Here is a 20,543-nt window from a genome sequence, read left to right as displayed (position 1 = left end):
TTCGCTGCAGCAAAATGATCCGGAGCTAACCGGCATGGGCATTGAGACACTGGTTGACTGGGTGTAGTCCTGATGTGATGTACCATATTGTGCTTTATTGTCTGCCCACCAGACATGGATTCGCAGTTTGCTACTTGTCTGCAATCAGATGTGGACATAGGGCTTCGTCCTAGGGTGCCTCTAATGCACTGTGTCCCCCGTCAAATGCTCACTGAGCTAATAGATACCTCAAGTGCATAATGAAACAAGAAATCTGCACCCAATATTGCATCTGACACATTGGCAATTACGAAAGTCCATGGTAAACTTTCATGGAACCCGAGGTCTACCTCTATCTGACATTTTCCATAAGTCGCTATCGACGTCTGGTTTGCTGCTGTGAGTTTTGACTGAGATGGAGGGAGCTTCACATCACAGTTTCAAACAGGCAATGCACCAATGTCCAAACCTGAGTTGACTAGATATGCACGGCCGGACTTTGTAACAAACAGCTGATGGGACGGTGAAGGTAAAGAAGAAAGATTACTCACCCGTAGCTGCCCTCATCAATCTCACCTCGTAACAGTAGGCGCTGGTACTCAAACTTGTGACTGGCGGTGCCTAATGCTGGCCACTGTCGCCATTTGGGTGATTGCAGGGTGATGTGCAGCGCGTCGCCTCGCTTCCGAATTGTCGATGGTACCAGCAGATACACTCCTTAGACACAATGTCATCTTCCTTGCTCTTCTTGTTTGTGCCTGTCTTGCCTCCGAGCAATGTCGATATCTGCTGCTTCAATTCGTCAACTTGTTTTCGCAGTTCATCCAGTTGTTGAAAAACGTCCAGCTGTTGGCGTTGTTGTATCGCTGTCATTTCCTGTGAGTCTGTACTGTTGTGTCCGAACATAACTGTCGACATATGCGCTGCGTCTAATGAGGTGTAGACCTTTTCAGCTAATGAGATCAATGACGAGATATCTAGTGTGTCTGAGAGCGCCACAGCCATTCTAACTGCCTCTGGCAACTGCACACGCCATACATGTTGCGGTGTCGTATCTGGCAACTCGGTGTCGTTGACTAAACTTTGCAGGTGCCGCAAAATTCCGAAGGTGACTTATCTTCTCTCTTTTCACCATGCAATACTTGCTGGATACATTGTTCCACTGGCCGACGTAGTCGCTCAATGAGTAACTGCTTAAAACGCATATACTTTTGCGTGGCGGGTGGCTGAAGTATTATATCTGCGCTGATCGTTGCTGTTTTATTGTCAAGCGCACTAACGGCGATCATAAATTTTGTCTCTTTGTTTACAATGCCATGATGCTGGAAAGTCAGATCAAGCATTGCAAGCCACAGTTCAGGTTTATCAGGTATGAACTGCGGTGGGCGTAATTTCATCTTGCTACTGTCGAAAGGCCGTTACTTGATGGTGCAGAAAAAATCAACACAGCGTTTTCTTGTTCTTCAATGTCACTTCATAATTCCTCAATGTTCTTTAGCAAAATGTCTCACTGATCCGTAACACTCTGTGTGCCGCGCAGACTCGCCAATCTCCTGGTAGATGAAATTGAACTGGACTGCATTTGTTCGTCTACAATGAAATTCTTTACGCAGGGTCACCTCTTTAGCCACGTACTACTTATTACAATCTTCAGAAAGACTCACGAAGTAGTTAGGCTATAATATTTATTTTTTAATTGCAACGAAAAGCTCATATTAACATTGAATCAATAACCACAGAACTCTTATATATAATCAAAGAATAAACAATCTGTCCATTATGCACGCCGCCACAGAATAATGCTATCCTTCACTGTGCATCTATGGATGTTCTGCTGGCGACTCCCACAATTCTAATAGCCCTTTTTTGAAGTTTGAAAGCTTGTTTTGCCATACGTATATTTCCCTAGAAGATCACACCATATCTAAGCAAACAGTTCATATAAGCATAATAGGCACACAGCAATGATACAGTGTTGCAACATTCCTGAAGCATTCTTAGCACACAGCAGCATTTACTTAGTTTTTTACTCAAAACTTCTAGATGCTTTTCCCATCTCAAGTGCTCATCCACCCATATACCTAAGAATTTTGTCTATTGAGCTTGTGCAATAACATAATTCCCTAACTCAGCATTTAGTCTTCTTCTACCTTTACTTTGCTTATTACTGAAATTCATCAATACCATTTTATCCTTATTTATGATCAAAGCATTATCTATTGCTAAACCATTTTCCTGTCTCATTTATTGTCCTAGAGACACTCTGCTGTAGATTATCCTCGGTGTATCCTTTTAGAAAAATGCTAGTGTCATCAGTGAACATCACAATTTCTGCAACTGTCAGATGGTTTGGCAAATCGTTTATATACACCAAGAACAACAGAGGGCCTAACATTGAACCCTGGGACACTCCATAGCTAGTTTTTTTTTTTTTTAAATCTGAAAGATACTCTTTGCCTTCATGACATATTTGTACTTTCTGTTGTCTATCAGAGAGATAACTCTTGAACAATTTGAGGGCAAGTCCCCGGACCCCATAAAATTCTAGTTTCATAAGCAATAAGGCATGGCTGATTAGATCAAATGCTTTAGATAAATCTAAGAATATCCTGCAGCTTAATTCATTCTTGTCCAAGGCATTTAGGACCATTTTCATGAATGGAAGACTGCCTTTTCTGTGGATCTATTCTTTCTAAACCCATTTTGAGCATTAGTCAGTATTTTATTTTGATTCAGGAAGTCAGCTAGCTTACATTACTCTTTCCATTACTTTAGAGAAACCTGACAATAATGACACTGGCCTGTAATTATTTATGTCAGCTGTACTATCCTTTTTGTGAAGTGGCTTTATTATGGAGAGTTTTAGTTTTGGTGGGAACACCCCTGTCCTCAAAGAAGTATTAACAATGTCAGTTAGGTGGGTGTCTATACTGGTAGGACTATGTTTGATTACCTTGTCTTGAATTCTGTCAATACCACAAGGTATTTTATTTATTAGTTTATTAATAGCATTTATAGCTTCACATTCTGTTACTGGGTACAGAAACATTGTCTTTTCACAAGTTGGTAATCTTATGTTTTTGTTGTTTGAATTGCACAGACTTTTAATTAGGTTTGGTGCTATGTTCACATAATGTTCATTGAATATATTGGCTATCTGTTGAGCATCTTCTATCACTTTACTCTCACTTTCAATTTTGAAATTATGGGTCTTGGTTTTAATTTCCCTGTGTTATTGTTTATAACCTTCTAAATCGATTTTGATTTATTGCTTCCCTTGTTAATGTGTGAATCATTGCTTAGCTTTTTTTGCTGCCTGTAAAACTTTCCTATAGACCCTTCTATATTTCCTATAGTATGGTTTTATTGTTGTATTTATTTTAGCATGTTTGCTCAGGTTTCTAAAGGTGACTGCTGATTTTTTAATCCCTTGTGTTACCCATATGTTTGTCTTCTCACTGACTTTAATGCTTTTTAATGGGAACACCACATCATAGCAATATTTATAATCAGTGAGAAAACTGTCATACTTTTTGTCTACGTCATCAGTTTGTTCTATGTCCCACTGCACTCTTTTTAGCTTACTATTAAAAAACCTTATGTTGTTTGCATTAATAAGTCTTCTTTGTACATATTTTTCAGTGGTTGTGTGTTTCTTATTGTTCTCATTCCTTATCATCATTTTTAAAGCCATATGGTCAGAAAAGCCTCTATCTGTTACTTCAGTGTTGTACTCACAGCTTAGTTTGTTGGTAAATATCTGATCAAGTATTGTTTCAGACCCAACCCCCATATCTGGTAATTTCCTGCACAGTAGGTTGCCTGTTATATGAATTAAAGAGATTTAATAATTGTACCATGTTCTTATTACTTTTGTTAAAATTAATGTTAAGTCACCAAGAACTATTGTGCAATTTGACCTGCCTCTCAGTTCATTTAAAAGATCATCTATATAACGTAAGAATTGGGTAAAGTCACTTGATGGGTACCTATAGATGCAAGCAATGATAGTTTGACAGTCTGTGAGTTCACAAATACAACATTCAAAATCTTTTTCTGCACACTTCACCTTACTAAGTTTTACCTCTATAGATTTAACATTACTTCTAACATAGATACATACACCTCCACATTTATAAGTTACACTACAAAAGCTACTTATTAAGTCAAAGTCTGGTATATTTGCTGCACAAATCTGAGTGTCCCGAAGCCAGCACTCATTGATACACAGCACAGAAACCTCCTTAAGATTACAGTTTAAAATTACCTCCAGCTCTCACATTTTGTTGCCTAATTCTTGTACATTCTGATATAGCAAAGTCAAGCCACCTCGATTTGGTGCACAGCTCGCCTCAGTGTCCCCTTCAGGTTTTGAACAAGTCTGACACATTTCAGGCTTGGTCAGCCTTATATGTTTCCCTGATCCGGTTCTGAGTTTTCAGACACATGTTCCAAATTACTGATACAAAATAATTTGTTATTCACCATACTAAGTATTTTTTGGGCCATCAATGTCTTTCCTAATCCACGTAGACCTTGAACATGTCTTGTATGACAAGTTCTCAAGCAGTTACAGTTGTCAGAGGGTTCATGCTTACGACTGATACATTCCCTAATATCAAGAAGCATTACGTTTTTAAACTGTTTGCAAATTGTTTCAAAATACTTGTTAACTATAGTTATTTCTCTGTTTACACATGATGATTCAATTAAATCCTGACGATGAGGTACTTTAAATAATATAACATTTGTGTTTCTTAACTTGCCCAGTGTTGACTTCAGAGCTGTTGTTGCTGCAGCTATTTCATTATGGTATTCATCATTAGAACCACCTATAAGAATTGCAAAGTCACTCCTTGACAAATTACTGCAATCTTCAGTGTTGGTGAGGATCTGGTTGAATCTTGCTCTAAGTTTCACTATGCCTTCAATTTTAATTTTTTTTTTTGAGTTGTCAGGTTCTTCGTTTTTATTGCCATCCCTCTTCCAAAACCATCAGAGTAGATTCTGATGTGTGTTGTTTTTTCTCTTCGTATTTCTTGACTCTGTGTTCCATCTTGTTCTTTATCTGTTGCATTTGATACATTTTTTGTTTTATCCAATTTCAAAACAGGCACCATCAAATCTGGGTTGCTGCAAGATTTTTTGATATCTAATGACAGATTCAGAGTAACTATGATAAACAATTTTTTGTGTCCTCAAGTCAGCAGAATTTGCTGATATTTGCATTGCAAATGCAAAACTGCTTAGTTCATTTGATAGGAAGTCAATATGTGTATTCCAGCTTAAGTTGTTCCCCATATTTAGTCCCAGGAATTTGACCATGTCAACTTCTTTCATAGGTTGATTGTTATGTTGTATTTTAAGTTCCACACATTTTGAATGTTTGGTTTTGAAATGTGCCATATGGGTTTTTGCAATGTTAAGTTTCAACCCACTTAACTGGAACCAGTTTTCTAAGGTATCCAGTGTCCTTGTGATGGAGCTCAGAATTTTTTCTGCATTGTCATCTTCAATTAGAATAGAAGTATAGTCTGCAAACAGAACTGATGGGGAGTTTATATTTATGGGTAAGTCACTTACATAGAATAGAAACAGGATTGACCCCAAAATGGAGCCTTGAGGCACATCTTGTGATACTGTACTCCATTTAGAATAATAATTCATTGCATCTGTGGTGATAGTTACCCTTTGTTTTCTGTTTTATAAGTATGATGTTAGCCAATTTAGAGCAGTGTCCTTAATCCTGTATCTGTCTAATTTGTAGATAAGCAAGTAATGGTTTCCAGAGTCAAATGCTTTCATGAGATCACAAAGATAAGTGCAGCTTTACTCCTTTGATCCAATGATTTGCGTATGTTTTCAATAAAGTTATTCATTGCATCCAGAGTGTTTTTTCTGGTTGAAATCCAAATTGGTTACCTATAATAATATCATTTTTTTACAATAAAGTTTTTGATCTGGTTTGCAGCTACTTTTTGTAACACTTTTAACAGGACAGGAAGACTAGAAACAGGTTGATAGTTTCTCATGTCTTCCCTCAACTCTTTCTTGAACAGAGGTCTAACTTCAGCATACTTCAAAACATCGGGAAAGAATCCCTGTCCAAAAGACTAGTTGAATATTTTAGTTAGGGGAGGTGCTATTATGCTGCACACTGTTTTGATCCCTTTAGTGGGTATTCTGGTACCGAGCTCCGTGGGTTTCGAATCTGCACCAGACAGCATGGACATTGATTACCACTAGAGATCTCTACAGCCATCGCGCCATAAGCCATGGCTGCAAGCGTTCCTGGTCCGCCTATAACGTGAGGGTGCCACAGTGGAGCACGTGATCCCAGCAGCCAATAGTGACATACCGTATCCTGTATATAAGCGCCTGCCTCTCGCTCAGCTAAGCAGTCTGATATTTGTGTGAGTTTGTCGACATCTCGGCTACAGACAGCTTGTTTACCATACTTTGTTTTCGTTTACGAGTGGACATTGTGGATTCGTTTGGTTGTTGCTTGTGACCCCGTTGCTTCTTGCGTATTCTCGCCATAAGGTCTTGCTCGGTCATTCGTCGTTGTTCGTGTCTGTCCGTTCCCATTTGTTTGTTTGTTCGCAGGCTGCTCCCGTTTGGTCCCGCCACGCTTCATTGTTGGCAACCCTGCGACCGGAATGGTCACGGTTACAACAGGTATCCGATCCCACCCAGCAGAGCTTTTATTTTTTAATGTTAGTATATCTTTCACACATCCATTATTGTGACGTTGTTTTTTAAATAAGATACTCAGCTTCTTGACAGATTCCAAAGCATTTTACTTTACTCTGATATTTGACCTGGCTTTACAATAAAGCTTGGCTGATTACCACATGTCACACTTACCTCTCTCTCATTTTCTGTTTTTGTACAGAACTAGAATAAAGCTGGTCTTACTGGAATTTAATGAGAGACCATTCACCTTGAACCATTTAACCACATCTGAGAGTATGTGATTAATGGATTCCTCTAGACTGCTATCTGTTCTGCTGCTCATAAAAATCGTGGTATCATCAGCAAATAATGTAAATTTACATGGCAGGCTTGTACATGATAGTAGATCATTTATAAAAATCAGGAATAATAGTGGCCCAAGAACTGAGCCCTGAGGCTCTCCACATGTAATGGAACTCCATTCAGAATGTGAGGAAACATCACATACTCCACCTGAGCTATTCAAGACAACTTTTTGTTTTCTGTTTTGGAGATACAACTATAGCCATTTGCCTGCAACACCACTTATTCCTACTAAGTTTGCTTTTTGCAAGAGAATCTGGTGATCAACCCAGTCAAAAGCTTTAGATAAATCACAGAAGACACCAAGTGCTAACATTTTTTCATCAAGAGCTTTTAGGACTTCATTTGCAAGTGCCTAGATTGCATCTTCTGTTGAACAGTCCTTTTGAAAGCCAAATTGGCTCTTGCTGAGGACTCCATTCGTCATGAGATGATCAGTAATTCTTACATGTGTTAGCTTTTCTAGAATTTTAGCGAAAAGCTGTCAGCAAAGAGATTGGTCATAGTTAGTTAGTTAGTTCAGTTTTATCACCCTATTTATACAGGGGCTTCACAATGGCATACTTAAGTCTACTGGGAACAACACCCTTCTGAAGGGAAACATTGAAAATGCGACAGAGAATGCCCCTTATCCACACACAAGAATATTTCAATAAATTGTTATAACTTCAAGTTTAACACATATATTTCAGAAAGACACAACACATATAAGTCACAGAGTAAGTTGACAAACAAGACATGTGTACACATTAGCATTCGAATGAGTGCTGAGTCCCAGTCTAGCGGCCACTGCTCGGCTGGCCGCTTAGGTGGCGCAGCTGCTGCATGGCTGGCAGACAGCGCTACACGTAGAGGACGCGCATAATTGCGCGGCGGCACTTTGAATGATCGGCGAGTCACAACATAAATTACTGGAAATATTGTCAGCCCCTGCAGAGTTCTTACTTTTTATAGACATGAAGATTTTTTGAATTTCATCTACAGTGTCAGGATTAAGGTGCATTTCTGAAATTGTGTTTGAATATACAGCTTGACAAAGAGTTACAGCTTCATTAACACTGGGCTTGCAACCAATCTGTTGAGTTACTAATAGGAAGTGTTTATTAAAAATGTCAGCCACACTTTTGGGGTTATCTGCTAGGGTACCTTCATATCTGATTTTATTTACATCTTCTTTGCTTGTTGTATCTCTTCCTGTTTCTTTTTTTACAGTGCTCTAAATGGATCATGTGTGTAAGGGTTGTAGCTGGACAGCATTATTGGGAGAATTTTAGGAAAGGAGATGATAAATAGAACACTAGTGCGATCAATTCTCGAGTACTGGTTAAGTTTTTGGGGCAAGTCAGATTAAAGTAAGACATAAAAGCAATTCAGAGGTGGGCTGCTAGATTTGTTACTGATAGTGTTAATCAACAAACAAGTATTACAGAGATGCTTCAGAAACTCATGTGGGAATACCTGGAAGGCAGGCGACTTTCTCTTTGAGGAACACTATTGAGAACATTAGAGAAACAGCATTTTAAGCTGACTGCAGAATCATTTCACTGCTGCCAACATATATTTCGCATAAGGACTTTGAAGATAAGGTAAGATAAATCAGGGCTCATAGTGAGGCATATAGACAATCATTTCTCCCTCACTTTATTTACAAATGAAACAGTAAAGAAAATTGGTAGTGGTGCAAGGTACCCTCTACCATTTACCATATAGTGACGTGCAGAGTATGTATGTAGCTGTAGAAGCAGACAAAGAGCTTGCTGAAACCAGATGTTAATAAAATCTAAATTCTGGAATGCATATTGCAGGGATAGGATGAATGCCTGTGATGGAAGGGTGTGTACAATTGTAAATCAGATCCGTTTTGAGGTTAGAACAGATTCTGAATGTGAAATGATTTGGATGAAGAAAAGTGGTAAAGGGGGATCAAACATTGTAGAAAATTCTTTTATAGACCCCTTGCCTCAGATGCAGCAGAAGTAGAATAATTAAGGAACAAAATGGGAAAAATTTGCTTATAAATTTCCTGCTCATATTGTTGTATTTGGGGGAAATTGCAACTTCTGAGCTGTACACCAAGAGACTCAAGTGTTCAGGGCAGGTAGTAGGGACAGGGAATTGTGTGACATAGTTGTAAAGGCTTAATCTGAAAATTTCCTTGAGCAATTAAGCCCAGTTTTCAAGAAGGAATGTCGAACATATGTGCAGAACTATAGACCTATATCTCTAACGTCGATCAGTTGTAGAATTTTGGAACACGTATTATGTTAGAGTATAATAACTTTTTCTGGAGACTAGAAATCTACTCTGTAGGAATCAGCATGGGTTTCGAAAAAGACGGTCGTGTGAAACCCAGCTCACGCTATTTGTCCACGAGACTCAGAGGGCCATAGACACGGGTTCACAGGTAGATGCCGTGTTTCTTGACTTTTGCAAGCCGTTCGATACAGTTCCCCACAGTCGTTTAATGAACAAAGTAAGAGCATATGGACTATCAGACCAATTATGTGATTGGATTGAAGAGTTCCTAGATAACAGAACGCAGCATGTCATTCTCAATGGAGAGAAGTCTTCCGAAGTAAGAGTGATTTCAGGTGTGCCACAGGTGAGTGTCATAGGACCGTTGCTATTCACAATATACATAAATGACCTTGTGGATGACATCGGAAGTTCACTGAGGCTTTTTGCAGATGATGCTGTGGTGTATCGAGATGCTGTAACAATGGAAAATTTAACTGAAATGCAGGAGGATCTGCAGCGAATTGACGCATGGTGCAGGGAATGGCAATTGAATCTCAATGTAGACAAGTGTAATGTGCTGCGAATACATAGAAAGATAGTTCCCTTATCATTTAGCTACAAAATAGCAGGTCAGCAACTGGAAGCAGTTAATTCCATAAATTATCTGGGAGTATGCATTAGGAGTGATTTAAAATGGAATGATCATATAAAGTTGATCGTCGGTAAAGCAGATGCCAGACTGAGATTCATTGGAAGAATCCTAAGGAAATGCAATCCGAAAACAAAGGAAGTCGGTTACAGTACGCTTGTTCGCCCACTGCTTGAATACTGCTCAGCAGTGTGGGATCCATACCAGATAGTGTTGATAGAAGAGATCGAGAAGATCCAATGGAGAGCAGCACGCTTCGTTACAGGATCATTTAGTAATCGCGAAAGTGTTACGGAGATGATAGATTAACTCCAGTGGAAGACTCTGCAGGAGAGATGCTCAGTAGCTCGGTACGGGCTTTTGTTAAAGTTTCGAGAACATACCTTCACCGGAGAGTCAAGCAGTATATTGCTCCCTCCTATGTATATCTTGCGAAGAGACCATGAGGATAAAATCAGAGGGATTAGAACCCACACAGAAGCATACCGACAATCCTTCTTTCCACGAACAATACAAGACTGGAATAGAAGGGAGAACCGATAGAGGTACTCAGGGTACCCTCCGCTTCACACTGTCAGGTGGCTTGCAGAGTATGGATGTAGATGTAAATGTAGATGTAGAGCCAACTCATGAAGTTAACATCTTAGATCTCCTGGTTACAAATAGGCAATAGCTGATACAGAACAGAAAATCAGTGATTATAAGGCTGTTACAACTGCACTAAATATAGGTGTAAATAGGAATGTAAAGAAAGGGAAGCAGATATTCCTGTTTAGCAAGTGAGACAAGAAATAGATTTCAGATTATCTGAGTTATCAACATGAAATGTTCTTCCCTTGAGACTGAAGGGTTGAGTATCAATGAATGAAGTTAAAAGAGGACTGTACAGTACACTTTAGACAGGTATGGGCAAAGCAAAGTTGTGAGGGGTAGGAAAGAATTGCTGTGGACTGGGCACCATGATGGAAAGCTGCCCAATAAGCAAAGAAAACTTAACCACAGACTTAAATGTAGCTAAAACCTCATACACAGACAAATACAGAATGAAGCCAAAATTAGAGTAATGTGAGCCAGTTCATGAAGTGTTCAACAAATTTGAAAGTAAAATTCTTTGTACTGATCTGACAGAAAATCCTAAAAAGTTTTGGTCTTAAGTTAAATCACTAAACATATCAAAGCTATCTGTCTAGATACTTCGCAACCATAATGGCATCGAGGTGGATCAAAACAAAGAGAAAATTTCTTTTTCCAAAATTGTTCCACTGAAGAATATCATATTGCAGTTCCCCCTTTAGAAGTTTCACTACTGCTGAAATGACATATATCAGAATAAATTACCATGGGATAGAGTATCAGCTGAAATCTATCAAGAAAGGAGGGCAACTGGACCTGGTGGGATACCTACACAATTCTTCATAAGGTATGTGGAACAACTTACTCCTCTTCTAGTAGCTGTGTATCGTAGGTCCCTGGAGTAGCAAAGTGTTACTAGTGACTGAAAAAATAGATCATTATTGCTTTCAAGAAAGATTGTCAAAAAGATGAACCCAATTGTAATCACTGTCATAACTGTGTTTTAGAATTGTGGAACACATTTTATACTTGTGTATTCTTATGTTTCTTAAGACCAAACATCTGTGCAGGAATCAGTGTGGATTATGCAAACAACAACTGTGTGAAATTCAGCTCACTTTGTGTGTCCACAATACCCAGAAACCAGTAGTTACTGGTGCCCAAGTTGATGTGTTCCTTGAATGCCAGAAGGCATCTATATGATTCTTCACTGTTGCATTATGAACAAATTATGAGTGTACAGAATATCAGATCAACTTTGTGATTGGGTTGTAGATTTCTTTGAAAACATAACATAGTAATCATTCTTAATGGAGATAAATTTTCAGACATGAAACTAACTTTGGGTGTACCCCAAGAGAGAGTTATAGGATGATTACTTTTCACTTATGTATAAATGATTTGGTGAGTAATGTCAGAAGTTCCATGAGGCTGTTTGCATATGATGCTGTGAAATACAGAGAAGCCCCAACTCTAGAAAATTGTAGTGACATGGAGGAAGACATGCAGAGGATCAAAGTTTGGTCCAGTGATTGACAGTTGATCCTCAATATAAACAAATGTAATTTATTCCACACAAATAGGTGGGAAGACACATTATTGTATGATGAACCAATTGCAAAATAATCAACAGCAGCAGTCACATCCATTAAATATCTGGAAATATGCATACATATCAGTTCAGACTGGAATGACCCCGTGAAACAAATCACAGGTAGTACAGATGCTAAGCTGAGGCTACAAGCAGATAAGATCGGTAGAGGAAATGGAGAAGCATGGGTCAGTTGGCCAAGTGCCTACAATAATCTCACCAAGCACTGACACTCCACAAGTGTTACACTTGACTTATCTTAACTAATGGGTAGTGTCCACTGACCAATAATGCATATTATTGTTGTTGTTGTTGTGGTCTTCAGTCCAGAGACTGGTTTGATGCAGCTCTCCATGCTACTCTATCCTGTGCAAGCTTCTTCATCTCCCAGTACCTACTGCAACCTACATCCTTCTGAATCTGCTTAGTGTATTCATCTCTTGGTCTCCCTCTACGATTTTTACCCTCCATGCTGCCCTCCAATACTAAATTTGTGATCCCTTGATGCCTCAGAACGTGTCCTACCAACCGATCCCTTCTTCTGGTCAAGTTGTGCCACAAACTTCTCTTCTCCCCAATCCTATTCAATACTTCTTCATTAGTTATGTGATCTACGCATCTAATCTTCAGCATTCTTTTGTAGCACCACATTTCGAAAGCTTCTATTCTCTTCTTGTCCAAACTATTTATCGTCCATGTTTCACTTCCATACATGGCTACACTCCATACAAATACTTTCAGAAATGACTTCCTGACACTTAAATCTATACTCGATGTTAACAAATTTCTCTTCTTCAGAAACACTTTCCTTACCATTGCCAGTCTACATTTTATATCCTCTCTACTTCGACCATCATCAGTTATTTTGCTCCCCAATAGCAAAACTCCTTTACTACTTTAAGTGTCTCATTTCCTAATCTAATACCCTCAGCATCACTCGACTTAATTCGACTACATTCCATTATCCTCATTTTGCTTTTGTTGATGTTCATCTTATATCCTCCTTTCAAGACACTATCCATTCTGTGCAACTGCTCTTCCAAGTCCTTTGCTGTCTCTGAGAGAATTACAATGTCATCGGCGAACCTCAAAGTTTTTATTTCTTCTCCATGGATTTTAATACCTACTCCGAATTTTTCTTTTGTTTCCTTCACTGCTTGCTCAATATACAGATTGAATAACATCGGGGAGAGACTACAACCCTGACTCACTCCCTTACCAACCACTGCTTCCCTTTCATGTCCCTCGACTCTTATAACTGCCATTTGGTTTCTGTACAAATTGTAAATAGCCTTTCGCTCCCTGTATTTTACCCCTGCCACCTTCAGAATTTGAAAGAGAGTATTCCAGTCAACATTGTCAAAAGCTTTCTCTAAGTCTACAAATGCTAGAAACGTAGGTTTGCCCTTCCTTAATCTAGCTTCTAAGATAAGTCGTAGGGTCAGTATTGCCTCATGTGTTCCAACATTTCTACGGAATCCAAACTGATCTTCCCCAAGGTCAGCTTCTACTAGTTTTTCCATTCATCTGTAAAGAATTCATGTTAGTATTATGCAGCAATGACTTATTAAACCGATACTTCGGTAATTTTCACATCTCTCAACACCTGCTTTCTTTGGGATTGGAATTATTATATTCTTCTTGAAGTCTGAAGGTATTTCGCCTGTCTCATACAACTTGCCCACCAGATGGTAGAGTTTTGTCAGGACTGGGTCTCCCAAGGCCGTCAGCAGTTCTAATGGAATGTTGTCTACTCCCGGGTCCTTGTTTCGACTTAGGTCTTTTAGTACTCTGTCAAACTCTTCACGCAGTATCGTATCTCCCATTTCATCTTCATCTACATCCTCTTCCATTTCCATAATATTGTCCTCAAGTACATCGCCCTTGTATAGACCCTCTGTATACTCTTTCCACCTTTCTGCTTTCCCTTCTTTGCTTAGAACTGGGTTTCCATCTGAGCTCTTGATGTTCATACAAGTGGTTCTCTTATCTCCAAAGGTCTCTTTAATTTTCCTGTAGGCAATATCTATCTTACCCCTAGTGAGATAAGCCTCTACATCCTTACATTTGTCCTCTAGCCATCCCTGCTTAGCCATTTTGCACTTCCTGTCGATCTCATTTTTGAGACGTTTGTATTCCTTTTTGCCTGCTTAATTTACTGCATTTTTATATTTTCTCCTTTTATCAATTAAATTCAATATTTCTTCTGTTACCCAAGGATTTCTAGTAGCCCTCGTCTTTTTACCTACTTGATCCTCTGCTGCCTTCACTACTTCATCCCTCAGAGCTACCCATTCTTCTTCTACTGTATTTCTTTCCCCCATTCCTGTCAATTGTTCCCTTACGCTCTCCCTGAAACTCTGTACAACCTCTGGTTCTTTCAGTTTATCCAGGTCCAATCTCCTTAAATTCCCACCTTTTTGCAGTTTCTTCAGTTTTAATCTACAGGTCATAACCAATAGATTGTGGGCAGAGTCCACATCTGCCCCTGGAAATGTCTTACAATTTAAAACCTCGTTCCTAAATCTCTGTCTTACCCTTATATAATCTATATGAAACCTGTCAGTATCTCCAGGCTTCTTCCATGTATACAGCCTTCTTTTATGATTCTTGAACCAAGTGTTAGCTATGATTAAGTTGTGCTCTGTGCAAAATTCTATCAGGCGGCTTCCTCTTTCATTTCTTAGCCCCAATCCATATTCACCTACTATGTTTCCTTCCCTCCCTTTTCCTACTACCGAATTCCAGTCACCCATGGCTATTAAATTTTCATCACCCTTCACTATCTGAATAATTTCTTTTATTTCATCATACATTTCTTCAATTTCTTCATCATCTGCAGAGCTAGTTGGCATATAAACTTGTACTACTGTAGTAGGTGTGGGCTTCGTATCTATCTTGGCCACAATAATGCATTCACTATGCTGTTTGTAGTAGCTTACCCGCATTCCTATTTTCCTATTCATTATTAAACCTACTCCTGCATCACCCCTATTTGATTTTTTATTTATAACTCTGTAGTCACCTGACCAGAAGTCTTGTTCCTCCTGCCACTGAACTTCACTAATTCCCACTATATCTAACTTTAACCTATCCATTTCCCTTTTTAAATTTTCTAACCTACCTGCCCGATTAAGGGATCTGACATTCCATGCTCCGATCCATAGAACGCATGTTTTCATTCTCCTGATAATGACATCCTCTTGAGTAGTCCCCGCCCGAAGATCCAAATGGGGGACTATTTTACCTCCGGAATATTTTACCCAAGAGAACGCCATCATCATTTAATCATACAGTAAAGCTGCATGCCCTTGGGAAAAATTACAGCCATTGTTTCCCCTTGCTTTCAGCCGTTCGCAGTACCAGCACAGCAAGGCCGTTTTGGTTATTGTTACAAGGCCAGATCAGTTAATCATCCAGACTGTTGCCCTTGCAACTACTGAAAAGGCTGCTGCCCCTCTTCAGGAACCACACGTTTGTCTGGCCTCTCAACAGATACCCCTCCGTTGTGGTTGCACCTACGGTACGGCTATCTGTATCGCTGGGGCACGCAAGCCTCCCCACCAACGGCAAGGTCCATGGTTCATGGGCGGATTATGCTGATTGAATTGGCTATGATTTGAAAAAATTGATTCATCAGAGAAAATTATCTGTGAAATAAAATCATCATAGGCTGTTAGTTGTTGTTGTATCCGATTGCAGAAGTTCAAGTAGTTTTAAAAGTTGTTTCCATTTAATTATTGATGATGCAACAGTAAGTGATGTGAATGGAATTTGTATTTATACAGTATGTGCAGAACCCTCCTCTGCAAAATTTATGAAGCTCATGCAATTTGCAAAGAACTAATGTAAGGATTTACAGAAACTTATGCTAAAACATTCATTTCAGTATTTTTGTTCATCATATGCTGTGGTTGGACTCTTTGTTGGGTTGAACACTTCCAGTTTTGGTAAGCAATTGGATAATACTGCAAAAAGCTGTTGCAGAAAGAACTTTCATATTAGAGATTGGGTTAGTATACTTTAGATGAGCTTCTACTGCATGTCTATCTGATGCAAAGTACGAGGAAACGATATTTACTCTCTCTGCAATTTTCAACATCGTAGAACAATTGGGAAGAGATGTATGCAGTTCAAATACTTGAAGTAAAGTGAAAAGTAACTGCATCATCCTGCCACTTCCATGTCTGTAGTTCACAGTATGGCCACAGTCACACTCCAAATAATGGAAATATTTTCTTCAAACTGGAAGCGTTAAACCTACAATGAGAATCTGATCACAGATTGTGATGCATGCTCACCGTCTGTACTTCATAGATTGTAATTTGAATGGCAAAAAATGTATCACAGAAGATGTCATCATTTTGAACAGTTGCTCATTATTTTTCCATGGTTCTGAACACATTTTGATTTTTGGCTAATACGGCACAATCTATCACTCAGTCAAATCAATGTTAAATACAATATTTGTTACCAGAGAATCTGACTCTGCAATAAGTAATGGAGGTTCCTATTTAAGATATCAAGGTTGACTCCCTCTGGGGCTGGGGTGGTGGGTTGAGTTTGGTGTCATTGGATGTCCCTCTTCAAGAAAAACACTTTCTATTACTACCTTTTTTTAATCAAATTTGTAGTTTTCCAGATATTTCAAAAAACAATTTTAAATGCCTCTCCCTGTACACTTATACTACTGCAGTGGGTCATGGTTTTGTGTCTGTCTTGGCAGCAATGGTCTCTTTGCTACACTGTTCATAGTAGCTTACCCACATTTTTGTGTTCCTTTTCATTATTAGATCTGCTCCTGCACCACTCCTATTTGATTTTTTGGTGATAATCCTATGCTCATCTGACCATAAATCCTGTTTGTGCTGCATTTTGTTGTTGGTCCATCAATATTGTGACCCATAGTAAGCTCATGGACAAAGACACCATCTTTATTTTGGACTATAGTAAGGGTTGTAGATGTTGTATTGGCCTTTCTATTCACTGCACATGCAATTAATGACATTCATTTTTTTTATAATAGTTACTGGAGTTTAAACATGATTTTAACCTTGCCTTGCTGTAGTTTGCTCATGATATGCATGCCTCTTTCTCTGCAAAACAGAAACCTATCTTGCCTTGAAAGATGATCTTTCAGCAATTATCTATCTAATTTCGTATACTCAAACTTTTTGTGATGATTGAATATTGTGTCAAAAACAACATAATCAGTGACAGAACAAATTTAGAATGGGATGTAACAGGGGGTCACTCGGTGCAATATCTACCTTCTGAAATATTGTTAGTCAGGTACTTGAAAATCCTCAGTGGAATCCAGGTGATGAAATGAGCACTCATCATATAATGGAGGTGATGTACAGTAGGTAGCACATAAAGAGTGGGCACGTGGTAACCCAGATTCCAAACTTACATGCTTTTTTAGGCAACACATTTCACGCACAGTTACAGAAGCGTGACGCTGTTGTCTACTGGGCTACCATTTTGTAGTTCTTAACTATGTGACCATCCACTGCCCGGTACCTCCATGGGGATTACTCAAACCATCTCTTGTAAGTAGTGGCATGCACTACTTAAAGACAATTGACCAGTTTCACACATTCAAAAAAGAAAGCATGTTGTTAAAAAATAGAGGGGGACCACCACAGGATGAACTGCGAAGAAGTGTTATGTTGGATCATCGAAACTAAGTTGTTTGGTTACACGTTGAACTGTTAACATGTGCTTCACAAAATGGTCACTCTTAAGCTATGAGATACAAATAAATTTCATTACAGGGTGTTTTATTCTATCTTCATGTATTGTATGAATGCAGCCTTATGGGAAGTATGTTCAAGACAAGTGATGTTCTTTAAATGACTAAAAGGCATTATTAGCAAGAATGAACTTTACTATTTAGCCTGGTGGAACTCTTATAACTAATAGATGATGGAATAACATTGTTATCAACAGTGTTGCTGAATACCAAGAATTGATGCATTACAGCAGATACAGGCTATCTTGACATATGTCGTCAGTGATTTAGTGAAATCATAGGAATTAGTGACAATTGTAGTGAAGATAGCTATATTCACTGGCCCACTGTGTTTTTCGCTGTGAACAACCAAAGTCTGTGACAACTATGCAATGTAATTTTCATACTGACCATGGTAAAGATTATCCTAGCAGGCTTACATGTTTGATTGGCTGAAGAATTGTGTTGAAACTGGGTGCTTGGTAAGTCATAGAAATCCTCAGGTCAGCTGTAGTGTGTGATGATGTTGTACAAAGCTTTGCAAACAGTGTTACAAAGTTCACCCGGCCTGCTTCTCGCAAGCTTTGTGACCCATGTGTAACTGTTTCGCATGTATTAAGAAGACATTTAAATCTCAGACTGTACAAATTAGAGATGGTGCAAGCAAGGCATGTCTGAGAACATTTTTCTCTCCCTTGTCACACATACATTAGTGGCCATGCCTTGGATTCTCAGTAAGGTCTTAAAAAATAAACATAATGGAGTGTGGAAATGGGTTGTTTTTGCTACTAATTATGACATGAATTTTTCACTGGAGTCACTTCTGGTACCCCTCTCATCTAGGGCCCCAAATGGTCACCTGTATTGCTTGGGCATGAAATTGGTCCTGGGTGCAAGAAATAAACAACACTGATGGGAATGCTTGTAAAGTCATTTGTGAGGAAATGTTACTTCGCTTTGGTAAAGATGAAGATTTCATTGGAAACATTACCTTTTGTAAGGAGTAAAATTTTCACATAAGTGTTATAGTTTATGTTAATTGTAGGATTTGAGACAATGAAAAACCACAACAAACTTTGGAACATATTTATGATAGCCCAAAAGTCAACATCTTTTGTGCATTGAACAAGAGCAAAGTTTATGGCCCTTTCTTTTTCTAAGAGGAAACAGCTAATGGAATAGTGTACTTAGACATCTACATATGCAGCTACATCTACTTCTAGACTCTGAAAACCTCTGAGGTGTATGGTAGAGGGTACATCCCACTGTACCAGTTATTAGGTTTCCTTCTTGTTCCATTCACATATAAAGTATGGGAAGAATGATTGTTTGAAAGCCTCTGTGCAGTCATAATTATCCTAATCTTATCCTCACAATCCCTGTGTGAGTGATGCATAGGGGATTGTAGTATATTCCTAGTCATCGTTTAAAGCCAGCTCTTGAAACTTTGTTAAGAGGCTTTCTTGGGATAGTTTACATCTGTCTTCAAGAGTCTTCCAGTTCAGTTCCTTCAGTGACACTCTTCCACAGATCAAACAGACCTGTAACCATTCATGCTGCCCTTCTCTGTATACTTTCAGCATCCCCTGTTAGCTTCCACACACTTGAGCAATATTCTAGAACTGGTCACGAGTGATTTGTAAGCAATCTCCTTTGTAGACTGATTGCAATTCCCCAGTATTCTACCAATAAACCAAAGTCTACCATCTGCATTACCCGTGATTGAGTCTATGTGGTTATTCTGCTTCACACCCTACCCCATCAGAGTCCAGGTGACCTGGGAAATCAGCCATGTTATATACCAGCTCTGCTGCAACCACTGCACAGAATTTTACATTTAAATGGCAAGCAACAGTCTATTAACTAGAATAAATGGCCACTGCCAAACTGTTACCGAAAACAAGGTGGATCACCCAGCGTTTTGTTTCAGTGACACTGTTAATTTTTTGCTTTTCCATAGAGATATTTGGTTTTAATGGATTTGTATTTTGCTGTGTGTGGAAGTGTATGGGGCCTGATTTTTGAGATTTTATCAGTAGCTTATTCATTACAAACCACTCTGAAATCTTTTCATGTGTGACTTTAGCATACAGACTAAGAGCCTTTTCATTTTCACCTTCAGTCAGTACACTGGTGTCTTCTGTAAGTAGGACTGGTTTGGAGTGTTGAACATGTAGAGGGAAGTCATTTATGAAAACTAAGAAGAGAGGAACCTAAAATTGGGCCTTATGGTACACCATGGGTTAATGTGGAAGGTTTCAAGTGATAAGCTTGGAGTTCATTTTTTTCCATATGTTTCATCTCTGTTATCTGAGAGCGATTTTCTAGGTAGGCTTTCAGCCACTAGCTTGGCAGCCCTCTTACACCAAAGCACTCCAACTTTCTCAGAAGAATTTACTGATCTATTAGATCAAAGACTTTGGTTCAATCTAGGAAAACCCCTGAAACAATTTCTGCAGGTATCCACTGCATTTAAAATATGATTTATGAGGGTGCAAGTGACTGTTTCAGTACTGCACTGTGACCTGAAGCTATGCTGATATTCTGAGATAATATTTTTTTGTTAAAAAAGTAGATTGTGACAGAACTAATTTTTATATGATTTTTGAAAAGCCTGAAAAGAATGACACAAGCCTATAGTTGACCATCTGCTGCAAATCACCCTTTTTGTAAAGGGGTACAACTTTCGCAGTTTTTATAGTTGCTGCAGGAAGATACTACATGACAATGAAGAACTGGAG

This window comes from Schistocerca piceifrons, chromosome 3, assembly GCF_021461385.2.
Source record: "Schistocerca piceifrons isolate TAMUIC-IGC-003096 chromosome 3, iqSchPice1.1, whole genome shotgun sequence".
Lineage (NCBI taxonomy): Eukaryota > Metazoa > Arthropoda > Insecta > Orthoptera > Acrididae > Schistocerca > Schistocerca piceifrons.
The sequence above is the reverse complement of the archived record's forward strand: the minus strand, read 5'-3'. Positions refer to the sequence as shown.